The sequence below is a fragment of the Aegilops tauschii genome, chromosome 1, assembly GCF_002575655.3.
Source record: "Aegilops tauschii subsp. strangulata cultivar AL8/78 chromosome 1, Aet v6.0, whole genome shotgun sequence".
In the NCBI taxonomy this organism is placed as follows: domain Eukaryota; kingdom Viridiplantae; phylum Streptophyta; class Magnoliopsida; order Poales; family Poaceae; genus Aegilops; species Aegilops tauschii.
Genome location: NC_053035.3, coordinates 401594604 through 401607819, shown reverse-complemented (window position 1 = coordinate 401607819; position 13216 = coordinate 401594604). Strand labels below are relative to the sequence as shown.

The window sequence follows — 13216 nt, the reverse complement described above, 5'->3', positions numbered from 1 at the left end:
AAAATTGTTAGTCAATTTGCCATGGCAAATTCACTAGATGTCCCACGGCAAATTTACTATGCCCATGGCAAGTTTTTTGTTTTTTCAAGATGATGTCAAACTTTTTTAATTATGAACTATAGCAAATTTGCTTTATGTACCACGGTAATTTCATGTTATGGACCATGGAGATTTTTATTGAGATAATGACAAACTTTTTTCTTCTTATCCATGGACAATTTTCACTTTATGGACCATGGTAAAAAAATTCCTTGTATTATGGCAAACTTTTTCTTTAATGGACCATGGAAATCTTCACCAAATTTTTCATAGACTACAAAATTTTCATGCCAATTACTACTCCTGTTTTGCCATGAACTTATGAAACTTTTTTTATATCTTCTTCTTTTTGCACCATGGCGAGTTTATTTCTTCGCAACAAGGCAAAAATGAAGAAAATATGCCCTAGAGGCAATAATAAAGTTGTTATTTTATATTTCCTTATATCATGATAAATATTTATTATTCATGCTAGAATTGTATTAACCAGAAACTTGATATATGTGTGGATACATAGACAAAACACCGTGTCCCTAGTAAGCCTCTACTAGACTAGATCGTTAATCAAAGATGGTTAAGTTTCCTAACCATAGACATGTGTTGTCATTTGATGAATGGGATCACATCATTAGGAGAATGATGTGATGGACAAGACCCATCCGTTAGCTTAGCATATTGATCGTTCAGTTTTATTGCTATTGCTTTCTTCATGTCAAATACATATTCCTTCGACTATGAGATTATGCAACTCCCGGATACCGGAGGAATACCTTGTGTGCTATCAAACATCACAACGTAACTGGGTGATTATAAATATGCGCTACAGGTATCTCCGAAGGTGTTTGTTGGGTTGGCATAGATCGAGATTAGGATTTGTCACTCCGAGTATCGGAGATGTATCTCTGGGCCCTCTCGGTAATTCACATCATAAGAAGCCTTACAAGCAAAGTGACTAATGAGTTAGTTACAAAGATGATGTATTACGGAACGAGTAAAGAGACTTGCTGGTAACGAGATTGAACTAGGTATGTGGATACCGACGATCGAATCTCGGGCAAGTAACATACCGATGGACAAAGGGAATAATGTATGTTCTCATAACGGTTCGACCGATAAAGATCTTCGTAGAATATGTAGGAGCCAATATGGGCATCCAGGTTCCGCTATTGATTATTGACCGAAGAGGTGTCTCGGTCATGTCTACATAGTTCTCGAACCCATAGGGTCCGCACGCTTAACGTTCAATGACGATATAGTATTATATGAGTTATGTGATTTGGTGACCGGATGTTGTTCAGAGTCCCGGATGAGATCACGAACATGGAGAGAAGTCTCGAAATGGTTGAGAGGTAAAGATTGATATATACGACGATGGTATTCGGACACCGGAAGTGTTCTGGAGGGTACTAGGTACTTATCGGGTCACCGGAAAGGAGTTTCGGGCATCCCCGGTAAAGATATGGGCCTTATGGGCCAAGTGAGGGAACACACCAGCCCTGCGCGCCAGCCCTATGAGGAGGAGAAGGAAAGAGGGGAGGGCAAGCAAAGTGTGGATTAGGATTCCTACTTCCTTCCCTCTCCCCCCCTCTTTCCTTCCACCTCGGTTATATATGGCAGGGGGGCGCGCGGCTTGGGAGGGACTCCAAGTAGGATTCCTCCTACTTGGGCGCCTCCTATGGCTGCTCCTCCCTCCCTCCCACTTATATATATGAGGAGGGGGCGCCTAGCACACAACAGACAATTGCGTAGCCGTGTGCGGCGCCCCCTCCATAGTTTACACCCTCGGTCATATCTTCGTAGTGCTTAGGCGAAGCCCTGCGAGGATCACTTCACCATCACCGTCACCACGCTGTCGTGCTGATGAAACTCATCTACTACCTGGACGTCTTGCTGGATCAAGAAGGCGAGGGACGTCACCGAGCTGAACGTGTGCAGAACTCGGTGGTGCCGTACGTTCGGTACTTGATCGGCCGGAGCTAGAAGAAGTTCGACTACATCAACTGCGTTGCCAAACGCTTTCCCTTACGGTCTACAAGGGTACGTAGACACACTCTTCCCTCGTTGCTATGCATCTCCATGGACAGATCATTGCGTGTGCGTAGATTTTTTTTATTTTCCATGCAACGTTTCCCTACAGTGGTATCAGAGCCAGGTCTATACGTAGATGATATGCACGAGTAGAACACAAAGAGTTGTGGGCGGTGATCGTCATACGGCTTACCACCAATGTCTTATTTTGATTCAGCGGTATTGTTGGATGAAGCGGCCTGGACCAACCTTACATGACCACGTTCATGAGACCGGTTCCACCGACAGACATGCAACTAATTTTGCATAAAGGTGGCTGGCGGGTGTCTGTTTCTCCTACTTTAGTTGAATTGAATTTGACTGCGGCCAGTCCTTGTTGAAGGTTAAAACAGCAAACTTGATAAATCACCATTGTGGTTTTGTTGCGTAGGTAAGAACGATTCTTGCAAGAAGCCCGTAGCAGCCACGTAAAACTTGCAACAACAAAGTAGAGGACGTCTAACTTGTTTTTGCAGGGCATGTTGTGATGTGATATGGTCAAGACATGATGTGATATACGTTATTGTATGAGATGATCATGTTTTCTAAAAGTTATCGGCAACCGGCAGGAGCCTTATGGTTGTCTCTTTATTGTATGAAATGCAAACGCCATGTAATTGCTTTACTTTATCACTATGCGTTAGAGATAGTTGTAGAAGCAATAGTTGGCGAGACATGACCACGACGCAACGATGGAGATCAAGGTGTCAAGCCGGTGACGATGGAGATCATGACGATGCATACATTGGAGATTGAGATCAAAAACACAAGATGATGATGACCATATCATGTCGCATATTTCGATTGCATGTGATGTTTATCTTTTATGCATCTTATTTTGCTTAGTACGACGGTAGCATTATAAGTGTTCTCCGTCCCAGATGTAAGACGTTTTTTAATAGTGTCAAAAAACGTCTTACATCATGGGACGTAGGGAGTAGTTAGTAGTTCAACTTGTATCGATCTATATCTCCTTGTATATCTCTCCCGTTGGTTTATAACAACCACAAACCTTGTACCGCAAGACATATCAATATATAACCTATGCGGGCAACATGTATGGTGATAGAGACGCTTTACCCATTATCCAACGTGGTATACATAGCAAGACTCTTCCATCTCGTCTAGCTCGCCTCCAACTTCCTCCCACCGATCTCACCACGTCCCCGCAAAACCCTAGATCCACCGATAACCCCATCAACCATGTCCTCCTCTAGCTCTGCCATCTTCTCTGGCCTGAACGACAACACTTCCGAGCCACTCACCCGCAACAACTATGTCCTATGGCGCGCCCAGGTCGGATCTCAGATCATGGGCGCCAGCCTTTATGGCTATATCGATCAAACCATCCAAGAACCCTCAAAGACCATCACAACCAAGAGCAACTCCATTTTTGCTACCACCATCTTTGTTTCCGCTACTCCCCCATTTTTGATTTTTTGCTGGATCGATTTTTTGTTGGAACCACTCAAAGAGAGAGAGAAAGGAGGCTGTGAATGGCATGGAGGGAGCTGCAAACATTACAAAAAAATGCTACAACCACCGTCCTAGGAAGCTTCGATCGAAGGCGAGGAATTTTGTGGACTGACCACCACGCAACCGCGAAAGTTGGAACCATCGACGAAAAAAGCTTCAACTGTTTTGTGAAAAAGCTTCAATGGGCGTGAGAACAAGATGCAGCCGACGACATGGCGGTGCGGCGACCGATGGCGAGGACGGCGACCTGCGGCGAGCTGGTGATGCTTCAAGGCAGGCCTCGGAGCATCCATTGCGGGTGTCCAGGAAGAACAGCTGGCTGCGAATTTTTTAGTACAAAAAAGATGCAAAAGACTGATCTGATAGTTGGTAAAAAGATAAACCAGATGCGACCGGCCGAACCATTCCGCCGGTGCAACAGTTGGATCATGTGGGTGTGTAATGTGCTACAAATCCACTCAGTCAGTTTCGGCCTTCAACAGTGTACCATGTAAATGTATTTGTTGGCATGTAGAGATGAGTTTCCTGAACTGAAATTTGCTACTAGTACGTGAGGTAATGAAGGATGAATGCGAACGATTGTACTATTATTTTTCTGTCCGAAAGTATTTATATTTGTAAGTCTTAGTTGAATGACGAGTGGAAAGTTACTTATGGTACACAATGTCTGAGTTTCTGGCCATTGCAAAAAATTCCTGAAATTCAGAACACCGGGGTGAACTGGCTATTGCACGTTATAAGAGCAACTCTAGCAGACCCCACAAAACGCCCCGGCCCGCAAAATAACCGCCAAATTGCGGGTCGGGGCCGAAAAATCTGCACGAGCAGACCCCGCAAAACGCCTCGGCCCGCAAAAAATCTTCTCCCCCAACCTCTATCTTCACGGGCTGGGAGGCCGACCCAAGCTCGACCCCCATCCGGCGCGAGATTTGGCGGGAGGGACATTTCCGCGCCCCTTTTCCCGCTTCCCGCACCCTCCGCCACCATTGCCCCCCTCCCCCTCCGAAGCCCCGGCCGCTCCTCCCCGGCCGTCCCTCGCCGCCATGGACGACCCGATGCTGCCCCCCGTCACCGTCGAGGTCGCGCAAGCCCCTTCCCCTCGGGCGGATCTCGTCGCCGGCCATGTAGGCCCCGCCGGCGCCGCCCAAGCACACGCCACGCCTGCCCGCAAGCGGCAAGGCAACGTGCTTGTGCAAGGCGGGAATCCGGCTGCCCCCACCGCGATGGCCCGCGCTCCGGGCAGCAATGCCGCTGTGCGATCCCGGCCGGCGGCGGAGAAGGCCGGCAAGGTCGCGGGCGCAAAGCGGAGGAAGGTTCCGACTTCAAGGGACAAATCTTCTTCAACCTCTCACTCCATCCCCCCGCAAGGAGGTGCTCCGGCGATGTCGTTCAACGGTGCCGCTCCCCCCGCGAGCGAGGTGTTTGACGAAATGGCCGGAAGGTATATCTCTTCGGACTTTGGTGATTCTCTTTCATTTTCGCCATTGTTTATCGATAGCTCGTGACTTCTTATCGTTCGGTACAGCGGTGGCTCGAACAATGCAACAACCGAGTTCGTGAAGTTGTTGGACACGAACGCGGTTGACATTGATCAAGCCCCCTTCGAACCTTTCGACTACAATGAAACAGAGTGCGGCGTGGACGACCATGGTTGTGCGGACGACTTGGCTGAGATCGAAGCGGAAGCGTTTGAGAATTCACAAGCAAAAGCTGGGAAAAGCCAAAGATCGAAGAACTACACCATCTTGAAAGATCAAGCTTTGATCAAAGCATGGAGTGCGGTGTCTCTTGATGCATGCACAGGTACTAATCAAACCGCCAAGACATATTGGCAAAGGATCGAAGATCAATACTTCCGCATTATGAAAAACTACCCCAACAAGACTCCACGCACATTTCGATCTCTTCAAGGTCGTTGGGAGAACATCAAGCCTATGTGCAGCCGTTGGGTAGCTTGCTTGGAGCAAGTACGCAATGCACCTCCAAGTGGCACCGTGGAGTCCGACTATGTGAGTTTGCTTTGCCTTTGTTCAAGTTGTGCATCATCATTATGTATCATGAAAAATGATTGCAACATCTTGTTCGCATTGTGTAGGACAAGATTGCTCAACATAGATACAAGGACATGGAAGCTCCGGAAGGCAGATTCTTTAAATTAGAGCATTGTTGGGAGTTGCTCCAAAAGTGCGACAAGTGGGAGTTGATCGACAAAGAGTCCCCACCAAAGAGAGGCTCACTTACAAACATGGATGAAGATGAAGATGATGATGGCCCAAGAAATTTGAACAAGCCCGATGGCGACAAGAAGACTAGAGAGAAGATAAAGAGAGAGCAAGAAGCATCGAGCTTGAGGGAGAAGATTGATGACATGGTGCAATCAAACGAGTTAATGTTGTTGAAGTCGTTGGAGATCAAGAAAGAGTTGGCCGAAAAGAAGGCAAAAGAGAAGCAAGAAAAATGGCAAATGCTCAAGGAAGAGGGGCTGCGCAGAGCTGCCATTGAGGAGAGAAAAGTACGCGCCTCTGAAAACAAATCGTTGTCATTGTTGTTCGCCGAAGAGAACAAGATCATGTCAATGAACCGCAATGACATGGACGACGTCACCAAAGCATGGCATGATATGGCAATGAGAGACATCTTGAAGAGGAGAAAGGTCGCCTCGGCCGGTCCGTCTGCCAGTTCCGGTGATGTTTTTTCTGCTCCATACGGTGGCAATGTGTATGATTTCGGTGCGGGAGTTGGAACAAGCGACGGAGGTGGCTACGGTGGCGCCGATGAACTTCAAGATGAACTCCATGACGCCGAGTGAAGATCGACCCTCAAAATGATGCCGGACATGGGCGCATACCTTTGCATGCCCTCTTTTGCGTAATGTACTTCGCTTTTTATTTGCGCGCAAACTGTTTATGTCATTTGAATTTGAACTTGTTTGTGAAGCCCTATGACAAATTTCAGATTTGCAGTTTTGCTGTTTGCGGGTCATTGCGCTGTTGCCCGAGCAAAACCGCATAGCCGACCCGTAAAAAAGCATATTTCGCGAATATATTTTTTTACGGGTCCATTTGAGAGGTCTGCATCTGTGCTAGCCCTCGCCGGCCCGCAAAAGCGGTTTTGTGCGAACTGCAAACGCGTTTTGCGGGCCGGCGTTTTGCGGGGTCCGCTAGAGTTGCTCTAAATGGCCTTCCGGAAACAGAAACAGGCATGTTGCTTATATGGTTTTATATACGGAAACGATAAGAAACAAACGCAAGATTTTAAGGATTTCAGTCCTAACGTCGTCTGTACCGTTGATCTCCAGGCACGAATCTTATAGCGAAGAGATCTTGTCATGATAAAAGGAAACTTTACGTATGAAATTCAGAAATAACTTATAGTTAATAGCTGCATGTGTCAAGTGCTAACAAATCAAATAGTTCCATGCATGGCGGGATTGTAGCTTACCGAAAATAAGAAACACGGATAATAAACCCCCAAAAAAATCACGGATAGTATCAACTCAATAATACCATTTTTGAGGATCAACTCAATAATACCATTGCAACTTTATTATTTTCTTCCGTGTTTTAATGATGCTATATATGGCATATTTTCTTTGTTTTCGACCCATACATGTTGCCTATATAAGCAAGCCTGCCGCGCTCCCTCGCCGTGGTGGTGCTCAATGGCAATGGCAATGGCAATGGCGCCCGTAGCACTTGCACTCTGCCTGTGTACCACCGTCCTCCTCTCCACTCCACCACCCGCCCAATCCTCCCCTCCCAGCCCGAGCCCTGCAGCGGCAGAGCCGACGCCGTCCTCGGAGTACAAGACGTACATCATCCTGCTCAAGCCTCGAGCGGACGCCCAGGTCATGGACGACGAAGCTCGCCAGGGCTGGTACAGGTCCTTCCTCCCCGACGGCGTGACCGCCCACGGCGAGCCGCGGCTCCTCCACTCGTACAACACCATCTTCCACGGGTTCGCCGCCTTGCTGACGGAGGAGGAGCTGCACACCGCGTCCAGGAAACCCGGCTTCGGGCGCTGGTTCCCGGACGAGATGATGTACCCCACGACGACCCGCTCGCCCGAGTTCCTCGGCCTCAGCAAGGACGCCGGCTTGTGGCCCAAATCTAGCTAGGGCAAAGGGATCATCATCGGGGTGATCGACTCCGGCATCGAGTCGCGCCATCCCTCGTTCGACGACGCCGGCATGTCGCCGCCACCCGCCAGGTGGAAGGGCACGTGCACGGGCTTGGTCAGGCCCGTCCGGTGCAACAACAAGCTCATCGGCGTCAGGTCCTTCGTGGACTACAGCCCTGATGACGAGACCGGCCACGGCACGCACGTGGCGTCGATTGCGGCGGGCAACTTCGTCGCCAATGCCTCGTCATCCCACGGACAGGCCACTGGGACGGCCGCCGGGATCGCTCCCGGCGCACACTTGGCCATGTACAAGGCCTGCAGGCCCACTGGGTGCCTCCGTTCGAACGTAGTTCACGCGATTGACACGGCGGGGGGCGACGGGGTCGATGTAATCAACATCTCCCTCGTCCGTGAGTGGCCATTGGCGCATTCCGCGCGGTGGCCAAGGGCGTCGTCTTCGTGACTTCTGCTGGCAACGACGGCCCTGACCCGTCTACTGTCAACAACGACACGCCGTGGGAGATCACGGTGGGCGCTGTGTCGGTGGACCGGAAGCTCGCCGCCGGCCTTTTGCTGGAGTCGGGCGACCTGGTCGAAGGAGAGGCACTGGTACAGGGGCCCAACTCGACCGCTTACCACCCCCTCCACTACCCCGGCGAGGGTAACCTGTGCAAGAAGGTGAGCGTTGAGCACACGAGGGGCCACATCGTGATATGCGATGTTGCCATGGTTAAGGTTGACGTTCAGGCCCGCATCATCAAAAATCTCTACGACAATGGCGCGGCTCGGGTCGTGCTGATCGGTCAGGAGAAAGCCGGTTTCACCTTGGGCTTCAGGGACTACGGGTCCTCCGTCGTGCAGGAGCCCGCCGCCGTAGGCCACAAGCTCAAGGACTACAGCCAGTACCCGGATTCCGCGGCGCAGGTGTTCTTCAAGGGCACGCAGCTCGGTGTCGGCCAGTCGCCCACGGTCGCCTACTTCTCCAGCCGAGGCCCGAGCCGCGGCAACCCACGCATCCTGAAGCCCGATATCCTGGCGCCGGGGCTCAACATCCTCGCCGCAGCCACGGAGAGTCCAGACCGGGGGCCTTTCAGATTCAAGTCTGGGACGTCGATGGCAGTGCCGCACATCAGCGGCGTGGTCGCCCTTCTCAAGAGCGTGCACCCGGACTGGTCGCCGATGGCCATCAGGTCCGCCATAATGACCACGGCCGATGAGCTGGACAACGACGGCAATCCAATCATGAACGAGAAGCACGAGCCGGCGAGCGCATTCGCTGTAGGCGCGGGGCACGTCAACCCCACGCGGGCCGTCTCACCCGGGGCTGGTCTATGACCTGGAGGTCAGAGACTACGTCGGGTATGTTTGCCATCTTTTCGCCAGGGCCAGGCTCGACAACGACGACGACTACGCCGTGCAAGACATCCTCCAGGACCTGAACTTGAATTGCAGGAACGTGCCCCATCTATCGGATGTCGACCTCAACTACCCGAGCATCATGGTGCCGGCGAACACCACGGTGCGGCGGACGCTGACGAACATGGGGCCGGCGGAGCAGTACACGGGCAGGTTGTCTATGGCCCATGACGTGGGGGTGGATTTCTCGCCCAAGTCGTTGTCCTTCTCGCGGCCCGGGGAGAAGCTCACCTTCCAAGTAAGCCATCATGGGTCCGAGGTCGCAGAAGGATTCTTGATCTGGGAGTCGAATACGCACACGGTCCAAAGCCCACTCGTCGTCGTGCGTTCGTGAGCGGAAGTTAGACATATCGGAACACAAGAGATGTGCTACTCCACTGTACTTCTCCTACTACTAGCTTTGCATTGCTTACACGATCAGAATAAAAGAATCTGTTATTTACTTATTTTAAAGAAGGTGCTTTGGTGGCTGAAATTTTGAAAAATTCAAATTTTATACATCTCAGTTTCAAAAGGTTCTGAAAAATATACAATGATGTAATGTACTCCTATATGTGTGTAGAATTTTGTAAAAAATACCATCCAATTGCAAACTGCACAAAAATGAACAGTTCAAGTGCAGAAAAGTTATAGATTTATTTTTTCTTGTCTAGCTCTCATTTTAATGTATGTACATTATATCTCTGGGCATATTTGTATTTAGAAAAATGAAATGTAAAATCATGAATTACGAATTTTCCAAAATTCGGCCTCCATTTAGCATTTACGATTACATCCCATCTATGCAGCATGTCCGTACTGTCCTTAACTACGTGAGATTTCACATGGGTCTAGAAGTTTGCAAAGATCAGGAAATGTGAATCCATTTCCAGTATATATTCGAACCATGCACGGTTTTCTTGGAGTAAGAAATTTGTATTACTTAGGAAATTATGTTACTATCTGCACGAGACAACTGTTCTAAATCACGCGAGTCGGTTTGGTTGGCTTCCACGGCTTTTGGTGCCTGGCCTGGCCTGTGCCTGAAGCATGCCTGGTAGTTGTTTGGTTAGTGCCTGAAACAAAATTGGTTGCCTGGCCTGGACTTCTCATTAGCCTGGCCCGATTAAAGAATTCAAATAAAATAATGTACTTAGCCCAGGCAGGAGGATCAGCCTGGCTGCAGGCATCCTTCTCTTCATGCCTAGCTAGGCTACCTGGACCAAATACATATATTAATTGGACTCTGTGTCAGATGCTAGCACGTCTTCCTATATAGCACGTTCTCCTGGCCAGGCACGTTCCACATGGGCAAAGATGCCGGTGCCCTTTTTACCACTAGAAGAAGGAGCTTTCTCGCTAGTAGCTTCCCCTTTGTCGAAGGTAGCATCCGTCACCTTGTTGGCAGGATCACCCACTTTCAACGGTGCGGTGGAAAGCTTAAGCCCTTCTAAGTATTTATTAAACATGCTTTCGACCTCGGTAGTCATGGAGGTTTTCAATGTGTCCAATGCCACATTTAATTCCTCACGAGAGACCGCGGTTCCCCCATCTCCCGTAGACGAGACCGGATTCACACCGGAGTGCTCCTCCACACCGTCTACGAAGTCAACCATACTCTTCGGACGGTAAAGTCCTTAAAAAGAGACGAGGCTCTCATACCAATTGAAAGGATCGATATAGTTGACTAGAGGGGGGGTGAATAGGCAACTAACAATTTTTAGCTTTTCTTTACCAAATTAAACTTTGCATCAAAATAGGTTGTCTAGATATGCAACTAAGTGAGCAACCTATATGATGCAATGACAACAAGCACGCAAGCAAATAAGAGATATAACACGAGTAAACTTGCGAAAGTAAAGGGACGAGATAACCAAGAGTGGAGCCGGTGAAGACGAGGATGTGTTACCGAAGTTTCTTCCTTTTGAGGGGAAGTACGTCTCCGTTGGAGAGGTTGGAGGCACAATGCTCCCCAAGAAGCCACTAGGGCCACCGTATTCTCCTCACGCCCTCACACAATGCGAGATGCCGTGATTCCACTATTGGTGCCCTTGAAGGCGGCGACCGGACCTTTACAAACAAGGTTGGGGCAATCTCCACAACTTAATTGGAGGCTCCCAACAACACCACAAAGCTTCACCACAATGGACTATGGCTCCGCGGTGACCTCAACCGTCTAGGGTGCTCAAACACCCAAGAGTAACAAGATCCGCTAGGGATAAGTGGGGGGAATCAAATTTCTCTTGGTGGAAGTGTAGATCGGGGCCTTCTCAACCAATCCCGAGCATATCAACAAGTTTGATTGGCTAGGGAGAGAGATCGGGCGAAAATGGAGCTTGGAGCAACAATGGAGCTTTTGGGGGAAGAGGTAGGTCAAGTTTGGGGAAGAAGACCTCCTTATATAGTGGAGGGAACAATCCAACCGTTACCCCCCACACCAGCCCCGCAGAGACCGGTACTACCGCTTGGCCAGCGGTACTACCGCTCCCCCTCGCGGTACTACCGCTGGGCCCAGAGCGGTACTACCGCGGTGGTCAGGGCGGTACTACCGCATACGAGCGGTACTACGGCCCCCACTGCCGCGGCTAGTACCATAAAACCCGACACGGAAAAAGACCCCTCGAATCGAGGCGGTACTAGCACGAAACCGCAACGGTACTACGGCTGGGGGCTACCAGTGGTACTACCGCTCTAGAGCGGTACTACCGCTTGTAGCACCCAAGCGGTACTACCGCTCCGGCCCGCGGTACTACCGCTGGGACCAGAGAGGGCACACTGAGAAGGGGAACGAGCCCATCATTGAAGCGGAAAGGCTCGGAGGGGGGCAAAGGAAGTGTACGTGATGGTTCTGCCCTAGCCTTTCCAAAGCGGACCCCCTCTTGATAGTACGGTGATCCCTATAAAACTAGTCCACCAAACTAATTCGAAAGGACTACACCGTCTTCGCTTCAAGCTCCGAGGGGAGGGAATCGTCTCGTGCCAAAAGGATGAATCTCTGAAAACACTCAACGCACACGATTAGTCCGCAAAAGCATTGTCATCAATCACCAAAACATCTTAGGGATAAATATGCCCTTACAATCTCCCCCTTTTTGGTGGATTGATGACAATACGGGATTTGCACAAACGGGAAAAGACAAAGGACATAAGCAAACCCCAAATCTCTAAAATATAGACGGGCTCCCCCTAGATGTGTGCCATCAAGATAAGTGCTTTGGACTGCACGACACACATACTAGGATCAACACTCCCCCTGTATTTTAGAGACCAACAACCTAAGCGAGATTCAAGAGAGCAGGATATATAACATAATAAGCATGCAACTCATGAGATACCAAATGACTAGAGACATAGATAAAGATATGATACGGATAAGGTAGCATATGTCTCACACCATATGACTGGAACTAAGGTCTCACTGAACACAAAACCAAACAAAGCACAAGGTAGCAAACACAACGAAAGCACAAAGACAAAGACACACTCGCAACACAACGACGCAAATCCCTAAACTCTCTCCCCCTTTGGCATCGAGACACCAAAAGGGGCAAAGAACTAACCTACGGCTCCAGGTGAGAGCATGCTGAGGATCTCGAACATCAGGACTCTGCGTGATCATCTGCACCGCCGTCCTCGGCCGGAAACTGCTCGGCATCTGAGTCGGTCCACGGACAGTGCTGCTGGATCCACTCCTCCTCCTCCTCGGTGATCTGACCCTCAGAGCCGCTGGTGACTGTCGCACCCAACTGACGCATAAGCTCCTTGTGACGTCCCCTTGCCTTCTTCTCAGCCACATGAGTCATGTACTGACCGTGAGACTCCATGCAGAATAGCTTCTTCATCTTGTATTTGAGCTTCTTTGCCCAAGAGGGCTCTGCCGCAGAAGGCTCTGTCCCAGAAGGCACATAATCCTCATCGTCATCATTGGCATCAGCCTTGGCCTCGGTCTCCATGGCAGCAGCAGAAGATGGAACTCCAGATCTAGGAACGGATGTGCCCCAATTATCCTTCTTCCTCAGACGCTTGATCTCATGAGAAACCAACTCTCTAGTTTCCAGCTGCTCCTCGGGATAGGTACTTCTCCAGGCCTTCTCAATGAGCAACATAATGAACGGAC

At 49.8% G+C, this 13216-nt stretch overlaps 1 pseudogene; it reads left to right on the top strand.

Moving 5' to 3' along the window:
• The first annotated feature begins 7618 nt into the window (after nt 1-7618).
• On the top strand, nt 7619-9454 carry LOC109767477 (subtilisin-like protease; annotated as a pseudogene).
• Nucleotides 9455-13216: the final 3762 nt, after the last annotated feature.